The 12,467-nt window shown below is 36.3% G+C and overlaps 1 long non-coding RNA gene across 5 annotated transcripts; it reads right to left on the bottom strand.

Moving 5' to 3' along the window:
* Positions 1-7,646: 7,646 nt before the first annotated feature.
* Positions 7,647-11,955, bottom strand: LOC122589708. 5 transcript variants are annotated; one of them, XR_006322315.1, is made up of 5 exons: positions 11,506-11,955; positions 10,821-11,275; positions 9,400-9,516; positions 9,256-9,294; positions 7,647-7,674 (listed from the first exon to the last, which is right to left on the bottom strand). It is a non-coding gene; the product is annotated as an uncharacterized LOC122589708 (long non-coding RNA). The 5 variants fall into 5 exon arrangements; XR_006322314.1 differs by lacking the exon at positions 7,647-7,674 and having other exon boundaries at positions 9,169-9,294; positions 10,821-10,885; positions 11,043-11,275; XR_006322312.1 differs by lacking the exon at positions 7,647-7,674 and having other exon boundaries at positions 9,169-9,294; positions 9,400-9,513; positions 10,821-10,885; positions 11,043-11,275.
* Between the last annotated feature and the right edge of the window lie 512 nt (positions 11,956-12,467).

The raw sequence follows: 12,467 nt of genomic DNA, 5'->3' as shown, positions 1-12,467 counted from the left end.
CACGGGCATTGTTCTAGTTTTTATTAATAGAGATGATATACAACATACATAAGTGGTAGCTTATGTGTCAACCTCTGAAAGACGAACAATATACAAACGACACGTTGGAAAAAAATAGCATGGCAAATTATGAGATATGCTAGTAAAAATCACTTGTTAAAGTCTAATTTGACAAACGCGTCTTCTGATTTGTCAAAGTCACGTGTTCTAATTAGACAATGGAATATTTAGAGCTCGTTTGGTTGTATAAAATGTATTCTAGTTTTTCATTTCTAATTCTCTAGAAAATGAAAAAGATTTTTATTTTCTAAAAACAAAGAAAAATTTTAAAAACACGTCTAAATAGAAAACTAAAAGACATGTTTGATATGTAAGGGGAGGGTACAGAGGAAATGAAAAATGAAAATGGATAACAATAAAAACATGTTTTTAAGTTTTCTATTGAAAAGTTGAAAACATTGTTTTTTGTTTTCTCGGAAAACATTATTCGAAAACTATGTATTTTATGTTTTTCATGTTTTCTTGAAAAACAAAAATGGAAAATAAGTGGTGTTTTCTATAACCAAACGCGCCCTTAGGTTTGTATTGGACTTAGTAATAACACAAGAGGGAGGCTTGGGTGGGTAGGAGCCCGTTAGTAATAACACAAGAGGGAGGCTTGGGTGGGTAGGAGCCCGTGAAAGAACGAAGGCCCATGGAGAGAAGACCTGTGAAAGGAAGGAAGAATAGAAGGTGGTCCTTGTGTGTATATCCGTGTTCGGAAAAAAAAAGGAAGAAGATATATTGATCTATTCGAATGTATGAAATTTGCTTTGTTTTTGATTTTGTTGTGTTTGGTCACAACTTCAAGAAATCACGCCTCTTACTAAAAATTAAAAGCTGAAAAAAGCTTTATTTTTCTAAAAAATGAGCACAGTACCCGCGCGTTACGGCGGTTAGAAGGCGATGACACTATAAAAGGGAGGCGGTGGTGGAGATCGAGGGAGACGGTAAAGAAAGAGGGCGTCGTGGAAGGTGAAAGAAGGTTGATGAGAGAGTGTAATAATTAAAAAGAATGGGGGAAAGATGATATATAAGGGTTTTATGTTTAAGTAAGGGTGTAAGGGGTATTATGGGAATGCTGAAAAAGTACTTAATTTTCTAAAATAAATGTTCAATATGTTTTATAAGTGAGTATAGATAGATGGATCTAAATCTTTTTCTTTTGTTCTTGGTATTTTTTTAATAGATCTATTTGTTCTTCAAAACAAGAAGAATTCGTATAGGTATTTCTATTTTAATTTTAAAAAAACTTTACTTATTTTTCTTGTTCTCTGATGGTGGTGTTTTATTCTTGCCTTTAAATTTATATTGTACAAGTAACTATCTAAACTAACACACACTTTAACGAGCAGAGAACCCGGTCAATGCAATATAGCTAAGTGGTAAATTACAGGATCGTTCGCAGGGGCGCGTTGCGTTACCTAATCTAGTAGTACGTGTAATTCTAATTTGTTTGGGGGTTTGTCACTAACTCCTAATAAACTAATACTTTTGACAGTAAAATAAAAAAAATCTAACCACGCGCTTTGCAGCGAGAGGCTAATCTGAAAATAGTTTGGAAAAAGCAAATAACAGTAATTAAATTAAAATACTTGTTTGGCATCCCCGATCTCATGGTACGACCAAATATTATCTTACTGGTTTGTTAGCCTGTTGGAAACTTAATCACGGTTCAGATTCTCATTAGATTCACTTTACCTAGTTAGTAGTGCTGTCGCTAGACTCACACTACCCATTAAAACAAATTCTTGTTAGATTCATTGTTTTAAGCATTATGACCTAAAGTTTGTGTTACTAATTCATCTTTTAATTACCTACATCGTAAGCCATGACCGGATATAATTCCCTCCGGTGACCATAGTGCTCGTTTCCAAGTCAAAGGATCGCGTCTGGTATTGTTAAGCTTCATGTTCAATTCATCCTAGTTACTATGGTTCTGGATCCCTCGGTTACAAGTGAATCACTTTTTACTTCTAGTTATAGACCGACTAGTTGTTTTCTGTCCTAGCATATTAGTCTTAGTACATGATCATAGACAACCATTAAAATTAAACTAATATGTTCAGATATAAAACCAATAGCAACATGAATCACTAATAAACATGGATCTACGATAAACAGTAAAGCACATTCCAACAGAATCTAAACAAACACAGTAAAACAATAAGCGTCTACATGATCACACTGATCCAAACAAGTATTCAGCCTACTAGCCTAGCATTATTAAAGGAATAACAAAGTCTGAGAAGATAAAAGACATAGTTCAATAACAAAGAGTAAATAAAGATGAAAGATCTAGACCAAAAGTGAAGATCAGAAGGTGTTTAGATGCTCCAAAACCTTCTTGGAATCTGCAATTTCGATCTAGGGTTATTCCTGGGCGGCTAGGGCTACTGAATCGGCTCTCTCTTAGGGTTTTGAGGGTTAGTTCGACTTAAATAGGTGTTAAAGTCGGTTTCAGATTTGGGCCGACCAGCAGCGCTGGTCCTAGGCTTCCTTGGGCTAGTGGCACTGGTTGGTCGAGGAGCGGACGCTGGTGAGTACCAGCGGCACTGGTTAGGTGGCCAGCGGCCGCTGGTGGCTGCTGTCTTGCACTTGTGTCTTTGTTTGGCTCCCGAACCACTTCCTTGTGTCTTGTAACTTCATAGGCTTCCTTCTTGAGTCACATGATGTCATTTACCCTCTCTCGCATCTTCCGGGAACCTGCATAATCACATCATTCATTAAGTACCAATAAGTCTGGAATAGTAACTCATTTAAGCATAGAAATGAAGCCTTTCTTTAGGGGTTCTTATCACAAAATGGACGCTCATCATATACCCCCACACTTAAGCTTTTGCTTGTCCTCAAGCAAATAGTCCAAGAAAAATAAAACAATTGATGAGTGGACATTTTAAGTGTTAAAGTATTCTACTATATCTAATTCATTTGAAAGTATAGTCATGCAAAATGATTTGAGAAAGCTTTAGACAAAATCACTACTTAGATATACTCCTACACTATAGTCATGTTTGCTAGCTAGATACAAAAGCAGTCATACAATATTATCATCTTTAATAGTTGAGACAGCGGTGACAGCTCAGTGATTCCTCACGCGCAGAACGACATAACTCAACTAAAAGTTTTACATCAAGACAGCGGTGACAGGTCGGTGGTTCCCCACGTGCAGAGCGACATAACTTGATGCATTTATATAGATTTTACTCGTTAATAGTTCTTTGAACTTTTATTTAATCTGCTGATTGCCCTTCTCTTCAAGATTTACTACATTATTCATGCATTAGACATTATCAGAGATCCCAGATGACTCATAATCCTACTCCACATGCAACTAGTTCTCATTAAATAGTGTAAGACTTAAGGTAAACCATACATCTAAATTAGTTCCTACATAAGCACGTATATTAAGTCCAATTAATATACCTATGCTAATGACTAGATAGCTCTAAATTGCTAGGTATATTAAAGTCCGGTTAAGTGTGCTATGGCAAACGTAATCGCATACAGTTTCAGTCTAAGCTCTAATCCAGTTGGAAGCATGAACAACCACAAATCTATAGTTAAGCTACCAATTCTAACTAACCGTTCATCCTACCAAGCTAATGTTGCTTAATTATCGTCATCTTTTGTCTACTTACAAAGCTTATATTCTCAAAATAGTTTTCAGACACTTAAAACTTAAATTTTGCATGAAATAAGTACTAGAAAACTTGTTTAAAATCAAACAATTTGACCAAGGGTTTTTCATATTACATCCCCCACACTTAAATTGTACAACGCCCTCGTTGTACTAGACATACATAAGAAAGGGTAATAGGAAAAACACGTAAAACTTAGGAGTAAAAGGATTAACGAAACTTCCCGGGTCTGAAATTGCATGATTATTGTTTGAAGATGGCATTTTGTGGAGCGACTTGAACATGATGAACTTCTGATAACTTTAATCGTCTCCATTTGATGGCGATCCATGGTTGCTTCTCCATCTTCTTTTCTTATTGTAATTTTCTGATTTTTAATTATTTTTTTTGGACTTTTGGGTTTTCTGATTTTTTTGTATTTTTGGCGATCTGGTGTGCAAAACGGAGTTGTAAACGACGCTGATGGGGCGAAAAGTGGTACTGGTGGTGACCAGCAGCGCTGGTGAGGTTCCAAGCGGCGCTGGTTGTTGTTGCTGAGCATGCAGCGGCGCTGGGTGGTGAGTAGCGGCGCTGGAACTGCACAGGTGCATGTCCAGCGGCACTGGTTCTTGACTAGCGGCGCTCGTGGCCCTGTACATGTTCCAAAATTTGATTTCTTCAGCGATTTGATGCTCGAACTCCCCCGCACTTAGCTTTTGGCCAAGTGCATGGTTTCCTTCGGACTACAAAGCATTATACTTCTGCACACTTCGATCAATTTATCAAAATGGAAAAATACAAGTAAAACAAAAACGAAAAAAAAAAACATAAAATACGATTGAAATAAGTTACTTGTTTCTTCAATCTTCGAAAGCTTGCATCTGTGATACTCATAACATTTTCATAAAATATCATAAATGATAAAATTTAAAACAATCACTTGGTTGCAATTAGTCACAATTTCCTAAAAATGAAAAATGAAAATAAAAATAAAAATAAAAGTTACTGCTTGGGTTGCCTCCCAAGAAGCACTAAGTTTAACGAGTCTTCAGCCGGACTCGGTCTGGGAACTAGGTTGAGGAGTACGGGTTAGGATTAGGGTCGGCACCCGTTGGTGAACGTTCGAAGTGACTTATAGCTTCCTTAACGTTAATTCCTTTCTTCTCCTCCGAGTTTTCTGAGTTCCTTCTCACTTCTGTAGCTTCATTTACCTCCACATCGATCCGTGTATGAAGTCCAGGGTTGGTTAGGTTGAAGACGGGCTTAATTTCGCAAAAATCAGAGCTGCGGGGGGCATCAGCGACACTGGTGGTGTCCAAGCGGCGCTGGTAAGTGTCCTGTAGGGTACCAGCGGCGCTAGTAGGTTCCCAGCGGCTCTGATTTTCACCTGTAGGCGTACCAGCAGCACTGGTTGCATTCCAGCAGTGCCGCCGCTGGTTGTCTCCTGGTGGGTGACCAGCGGCGCTAGTTTTTGTCCCCAGCGGCGCTGGTTGCTCTGTTTCAGTTTCGGTCTTCGCCTTCTTGTACGGTTCGATTTCTTCTTTGTTTTTAATCCTCTGATCAATATAAAATTCCTTCAACTGTTCCAAATACCTCGCCTTCCGAATCTTGTTTTCCTTTTTGTCTTTCTCCATCTTTTCTTCAATTTTCCCATATACTTCATTTTCTAGGAACCCATAGGCCATGAACTCACCAACCTCTGTGAGCTCCTTTCCTAGCATTCTTTCGAGAATAGCAGCACTCTCCCTTCTCAATCCGTTGTTGAATTTCTTCATTAATGTAGCACGATGAACCTCATAAATCAAACAATGTTCCTTTATTACTTTAATTCTTCTCCATGCCGTCTTTACTGACTCTCCCTTACCTTGTCTAAACTTCTCCAACATTTCTTGTAACTGAAATTGGTGTTGTAACCTCACACAATAAGGGATTTCGTCTCCTCTCCTAACTGCTTCCGCCAAAACTTGCACTCTCTTCTAATCTTGGATTTCATCCTCCTCTTCGTCTCCTGATTCTTCAAGTTCCGCTTCATAGAATCTTTCTTCCAAAATCTTCATCCTAAATTCAGCTGGCTGAGTGTGGAAGCATCCATAAGTGGCTTGGTCGAGGGCACGTCGGGTATAATCTTCCATCCCGTAATAGAAAAAATCCGTGACTTCTAGATCATGGCAATGTGTCTTCTTCCTTATCCTTTCAGCTATGAGCTTCATACGTTCCCATGACTCATCTATCTCCTCATATTCATCTTGTTTGATTTCCTGCATTTCCAGAACCGGATCCTTAATTCCGTAGTGGATTTGAAACTCTCTTTCCATTTGAACGTATTTCGGGTATTTCTCTTCATCTTCCATCCTCATGCACATTGCTTCACACTTTTGCTCCTCTTTGACCTCCTTTATCTCGCCATCCTCACGATAGTTGCCTTTCTTCGATGGCTGTTATCTCGAGGTCCAGAAGTTGTCGGTGCCTTGAACAAAAATCTGGAGGGTTGGTCAGCTTTACCCAGCGGCGCTGGTCTGGGTTCCCAGCGGCGCTGGGTTACTTCCAGCGGCCGGGCTGATTTGGAGCAGAATTCTCCGTTTCCAAATGGAGTCTTGTTGCTTTCCTTTGGTCCCAAATATGAGCTTTCAGCTCCTCCCCAATGCATTATTCCTATCTTAACTGAAATAACTAAACAAAAACTAAAGAAAAAGAAACAAGAATGAAAAAGAACAAAGAAACACAAAAACGATTAGTAACTGTTAAAACAAAATGAAATCCTAACTAACTTAAATGCAAACAATCTAGTCTTACTTCTAGAAAACAGTAAAAAGAAAATATTTTTGGATTTTTAAATTTAAAGAAAAATGAAAATGCAAACTAATTAAGCTAACCCTAATTTTAACCTAATTTGACCTAATTTTCTATTTAACTTAATTTGACCTAAAATGAAATACTGAAACGTAACTACTTCATGCCGAAACACAAAATTCTCGTTAGATTCACTTTACCTAGTTAGTAGTGCTGTCGCTAGACTCACACTACCCATTAAAACAAATTCTCGCTAGATTATTGTTTTAAGCATTATGACCTAAATTTTGTGTTACTAATTCATCTTTTAATTACTTGGATCTTAAGCCATGACCGGATATAATTCCCACCGGTGACCATAGTGCTCGTTTCCAAGTCAAAGGATTGCGTCTGGTATTGTTAAGCTTCATGTTCAATTCATCCTAGTTACTATGGTTTTAGATCCCTCGGTTACAAGTGAATCACTTTTTACTTCTAGTTATAGACCGACTAGTTGTTTTCTGTCCTAGCATATTAGTCCTAGTGCATGATCATAAACAACCATTAGAATTAAACTAATATGTTCAGATATAAAACCAATAGCAACATGAATCACTAATAAACATGGATCTACGATAAACAGTAAAACTCATTCCAACAGAATCTAAACAAACACAGTAAAACAATAAGCGTCTACATGATCACACTGATCCAAACAAGTATTCAACCTACTAGCCTAGCATTATTAAAGGAATAACAAAGTCTGAGAAGATAAAAGACATAGTTCAATAACAAAGAGTAAATAAAGATGAAAGATCTAGACCAAAAGTGAAGATCAGAAGGTGTTTAGATGCTCCAAAACCTTCTTGGAATCTGCAATTTCGATCTAGGGTTATTCCTGGGCGGCTAGGGCTGTTGAATCGGCTCTCTCTTAGGGTTTTGAGGGTTAGTTCGACTTAAATAGGTGTTAAAGTCGGTTTCAGATCTGGGCCGACCAGCGACGCTAGTGGGCTGACCAGCGGCGCTGGTCCTGGGCTTCCTTGGGCTAGCGGCGCTGGTTGGTCGAGGAGCGGACGCTGGCGAGTACCAGCGACGCTGGTTAGGTGGCCAGCGGCCGCTGGTGGCTGCTGTCTTGCACTTGTGTCTTCGTTTGGCTCCCGAACCACTTCCTTGTGTCTTGTAACTTCATAGGCTTCCTTCTTGAGTCACATGATGTCATTTACCCTCTCTCGCATCTTCCGGGAACCTGCATAATCACATCATTCATTAAGTACCAATAGTTCCGGAATAGTAACTCATTTAAGCATAGAAATGAAGCCTTTCTTTAGGGGTTTTTATCACAAAATGGACGCTCATCATTCTCGTATGTATTTCGTTTAATATTAATAAAAAAAGGGTTTTTTTTATTTCTTTGACTACGAGCTTTTTTTTATTTCTTTGACTACAGCCTTAGCCCACTTAGGCCTAGGCCCATCTAATAGAAAATCAAGCCCGGCCCAAGTCCATCTGAACCCTGACAGGTGCGTTTTCACATTTTATTTTATCTATACATATACTAGCGTGTATTTCGCCGTTATCAATACCATGCGCATGATTATAGATGCTCGTTATTGAGGTTTGTAAAAATGATCATATATTGTAATAAAACATCAACTTGTATAGGAAATAGGTGAAAATTAAAAAACACCAACATTCAATTAGTAAAAAGCATTGAAATGGGTTGGTCAGACATAAATATCTTATCAAGAGAGAGTAACTAATAAATTTTATGTTCTAAACACATCAGATTAGCAAGAACATAGATACAGTGGCCTTAAAAACATTGAAAACTAAAGGTCTAGAAGATTACATCAAGAAATTATTGTAGATAATGGTGGAAGAAATTCCACACAGAAACAGAAGTGAAATTAGATGTGTATGGGTTGATTTTATACATCTCAACCAAACATTAATGGACGTGAAAAGTATAATTCAGCAACACGAATGTAACAAAAAAAAAACCCAAATATCAAAGGACATGACCAAACTATAAAATGTTATCACAGAAAAAGACCACACCTAAAACTTTAACTATAAACACATGAGCATCAAAATATAAGCATACAGAGCCGGCTCATAAGTATTAGTGGGCTAGGCTCATACCTAGAGCCCCCACTTGACAAAGGCCCCTAAATTTTATAACACAAGGTTTTTAAGCAGTTTCCTTTTACACTATATACATCCAAGGAAAATACAAAATAACTCTCCCACCCCTACTTTCGGGCCCATCTTTTATAATACGTGGTATATCTACTCATGTGATAAATGTGTTTATATTTGATGGTACATGTGTGTAGGTTATTTTGATGGTACATATGTAGAGTATATTTTTAGATATATTCATTGTTATGTAAGGTTGTTGTATTTATTGTTATAGGCTAGTTTTTCATTTTCTTTATTGTATTTTCTTATTTTTAAGATTTGAATCCTTAACGACTTAAATATGAGCATAATTTTAGTTTATTAAATTGTTGGTTTAGATTTTACAACAACATGATTATTCAAATTGAGTTTAAAATAGTTATCTAACTCGTTGATAAGTATCGGTTAATGTTTAACTTAAGTGCAGGTAAAGAAAAAGAATAAGAAAAAAAAAAGTTCCATGTGAATGGAAAGTCAGAGCGGCTAGAATGAAAGTGTTAAGCAATTGAAATACCTAGTTTGGAGCATTAGTGATCAGTGTCATTAGTTTACCCAAAGCTAATGAAATAAAATGTATTTGTGAATCTTAAAAGCCGTTACACTTAATTTATATGTTAATGAACAAGGCCTCCAAAATTGGTCTCACCTAAAGCCCCCAAAACAATTAAGCCGGCACTGAAGCATACTGCACCAAAACATACAGGAACTATGAAACAAAAAATAAAGTGGCTATTGTATAACAAACCTTAATATAAAACAGTAGGAACACATATTGTTGTACATGTGTCACCTTGATATTAGGAGCTTTCGGTCCGTTAGTGTTAGTACCGTTAGTGTCAGTACTATTGCTGCTACTTTATTTGGTGTAACCTTTTCATGAGCCTTGATTCACATATTCTCGTCACTACTATGTAGTCAAGATCAAAAGCAGAGTTATAGTGATAGTCAAGTGGATACCACAAAATAGTATATATTATTGTTATTATCCAAATATTTTAACTTGGTAACGAAAATCGTAAGAAAAATGCAAGGTACTATTCAATTTACCAATACATGCAACATTACCTATTTTACAACCATGTAGGTAGCATACTTGCCATTACTTCCGACATTATACAGTTCATTGTGTTAATTTATAGTTGGGTTTTCGTGATAATTTTAAACATAACCTCTTTATTAACATAGTTTTTGTTAACAAAAGAATGTTTTGGATAACCAACCTTGATATGTTCCAAAACTACTTGTATTGACCCATTACCCAACTAGTAGAACTGCCCACATTCCAAGTAGAGGATGTTTAGTGCATTTAACATGTCTTTCAATTAAGGTAAAAACAAATTACCCACCTTGGAATCTCTTAACAGAATCTACTGAAGTGTAAGCGGATGCTGCTGCTTATTGTAGTCGAAGTTTCCAACAAGACCGGAGTAAATTGAAAACCCAAAAAACAAGCTAACAAAGGTAGATCTTAATAGATATGCTAGAACTTTAAAAACTGAAAGTTTTTAACATAAGTGGTGGTCGAGTCTTAAGAAAGGCAGGATATTATGTTGAATCATAGAATGGAGGTATTAGCCTTAAGCAATCCATGTCACCTCAGAATTTTTTATCAAAGATATAGACAGATACAATCACTCTTGAGTATTTATCACGATAGGAAACAAATATAGTTGAATGTAAAAATACGATATAGCCTCTTCTAATTGATGTTTTTTCCAAGTACTATCCGCTTATACTACCCCAATAAGGAAGTGTTTTTAGGTTCAGACGCCCAGCCATATGTACCACCTATCATGTATAATCTTAACCAGTAATTCATTGACGTATTCAAATTCTGTTAATCGTGCATAAAATAAAATTTGATTCTAAAAAAGTTGGAATTTAGATTACATGAATGAAAGAACATTATTTGTAAGAGAAAATATAATTTTCTTTTTTTGGTAACAACAAAGTAGAGTTGGCGATGACATGAAGAAAATTAAAAAAATATATATGGATAAATCATACTATAATGAAGAAAAACCAGTAAAAGATGAAAAGAAATGAAACTTTCATAGTGTAGGCTTTCATGAAAATTAACAAATGAGTGTGTGCTATATAATATTCTACTTTCAAACTCTCGCGTATAAAGATAAAACCTGTATAGAACTCTAGAAGACTCTCAAATAAAAATCAAAGTTGTCTATCAAAAAGGTGCAGTGAATAACGTACCCAATGATATAGCTGCAATTTATCTTTCCTGGCAGAATTCGGAAACCAAGCCGTTCCCATGTAACCTGAAATAAAAATCAAAACTTTCCACAGGCAATGTAGACATAGATATATAGACCCAAGAGTAACATTCGTAATATTACAAAGTAAACCACGAAAAGTAAGTAGCTTAATTATTGTGTTATAAATGGTAAAAGTAGGAAGTTTTCTCTAATCACGTACCAGAGCATCTTTGTGATCATATCCGAACCCTTTCCCTAGCCACACCAATGAAGCTAATAAAAACTTTTCATTTCCAGGGAGATGACGTATTTTGAGATGATTAACATCAACAGAAGGTTACCAGAATTTCAGGAATAAACAAAACAATAAGGGAAAGAAAAACTAGATAATCCGCTAATTTGACAATGACCGGATCCATGACAAGACTCGGTGTAGTTGATGACATCAACAAACTGTAGGAAAATTATGTCAAGAAGAACATGGCAGTTAATATGAAACGAGGATTTTCAAAGCAAACAATACACAATGACAAGCTATCATCAAAATCCCATATATTGAACACACACAACCTTATGTCACAAACACATTAAAAAAACTTCTGACACGTTGAAATAAAATGGTACTAATCTAACTATCTAAGTACCTTATCAGCTGATAATAAAATGGTAATGCACAAAATTACCTTGGGTTATCTTGAGCAATCTACACGATATTGTGCGAGGACGGTTTTAGCTCAAAACTGGTCGCAATTTCCAAACCCCAAAATGTCAATTTTGCGGGTTTTTGGTTTGGCAAAGTGGGTTGAAATTTTTGATTCGTAATTGAAAGGTTGGCGGCGTCAACGGCAAAGATTTTGAACTGGAGGTGCGATGGTGGTTGTTGGTGGTGGGAGATTATGTGGTGGCCGCGAGGGAGACAGTGATGATGGGTGGATATAGTGGAAACTAACAAAATACAGATCATGAGAGAATTTAACGCCGGTAAGATAGTGGGATTCAGATGAGGAGATGAAAAAGGAGATGAATGAGCTCCGTTCCATTTTCCAGATCTTGATGGCTGCATTGTTTTGTGAGTGCAGGAGAAAAGAAAAAGATGTAGATGAAAGATACTATAGACCAACTGGAATGGAACCTTTGCTTTATTTTTTTTTTCCTTCTTTTTTTAAGAAAAATGTCTTTTTAAAAAGTTTTTTGTCATGGGTATAAAGGCTTTTTTTTTTTTTACTAAAAGCGTGACAAACATCATGCTATTGATGAAAAGTTTTTTTTAATCAAAATTCCCTTTTACCCCTCTCTTTAAGTTCTATTTCTAGCCTTATTTATTTGTAACTAGTTTTGTACCCGGACGTTGTCCTGGAAAATATAACGATAAGTAAATTATCGATACATATAAACGGTATACGTATATTACAAAAGCGTATCATAAATGTATAAAAATACAACACGAAAAAGAAAAAGTGTGGTACAAAAGCTTATTTAAAAGATACAAATCAATTTTTAAAATAATTACACAACCATTTTTTACATCAATTAATTTTAAATTAATAACTTATATTACTCGTCGTCGCCGTCATCACTACACCACCACTACCATTATCGTCGTCACATAACATTACTCAAAAATTTAGTGATAAAAGTTAGAAAC

This window comes from Erigeron canadensis, chromosome 2, assembly GCF_010389155.1.
Source record: "Erigeron canadensis isolate Cc75 chromosome 2, C_canadensis_v1, whole genome shotgun sequence".
Taxonomy (NCBI): domain Eukaryota; kingdom Viridiplantae; phylum Streptophyta; class Magnoliopsida; order Asterales; family Asteraceae; genus Erigeron; species Erigeron canadensis.
This window is presented reverse-complemented; position numbering and strand designations above follow the sequence as displayed.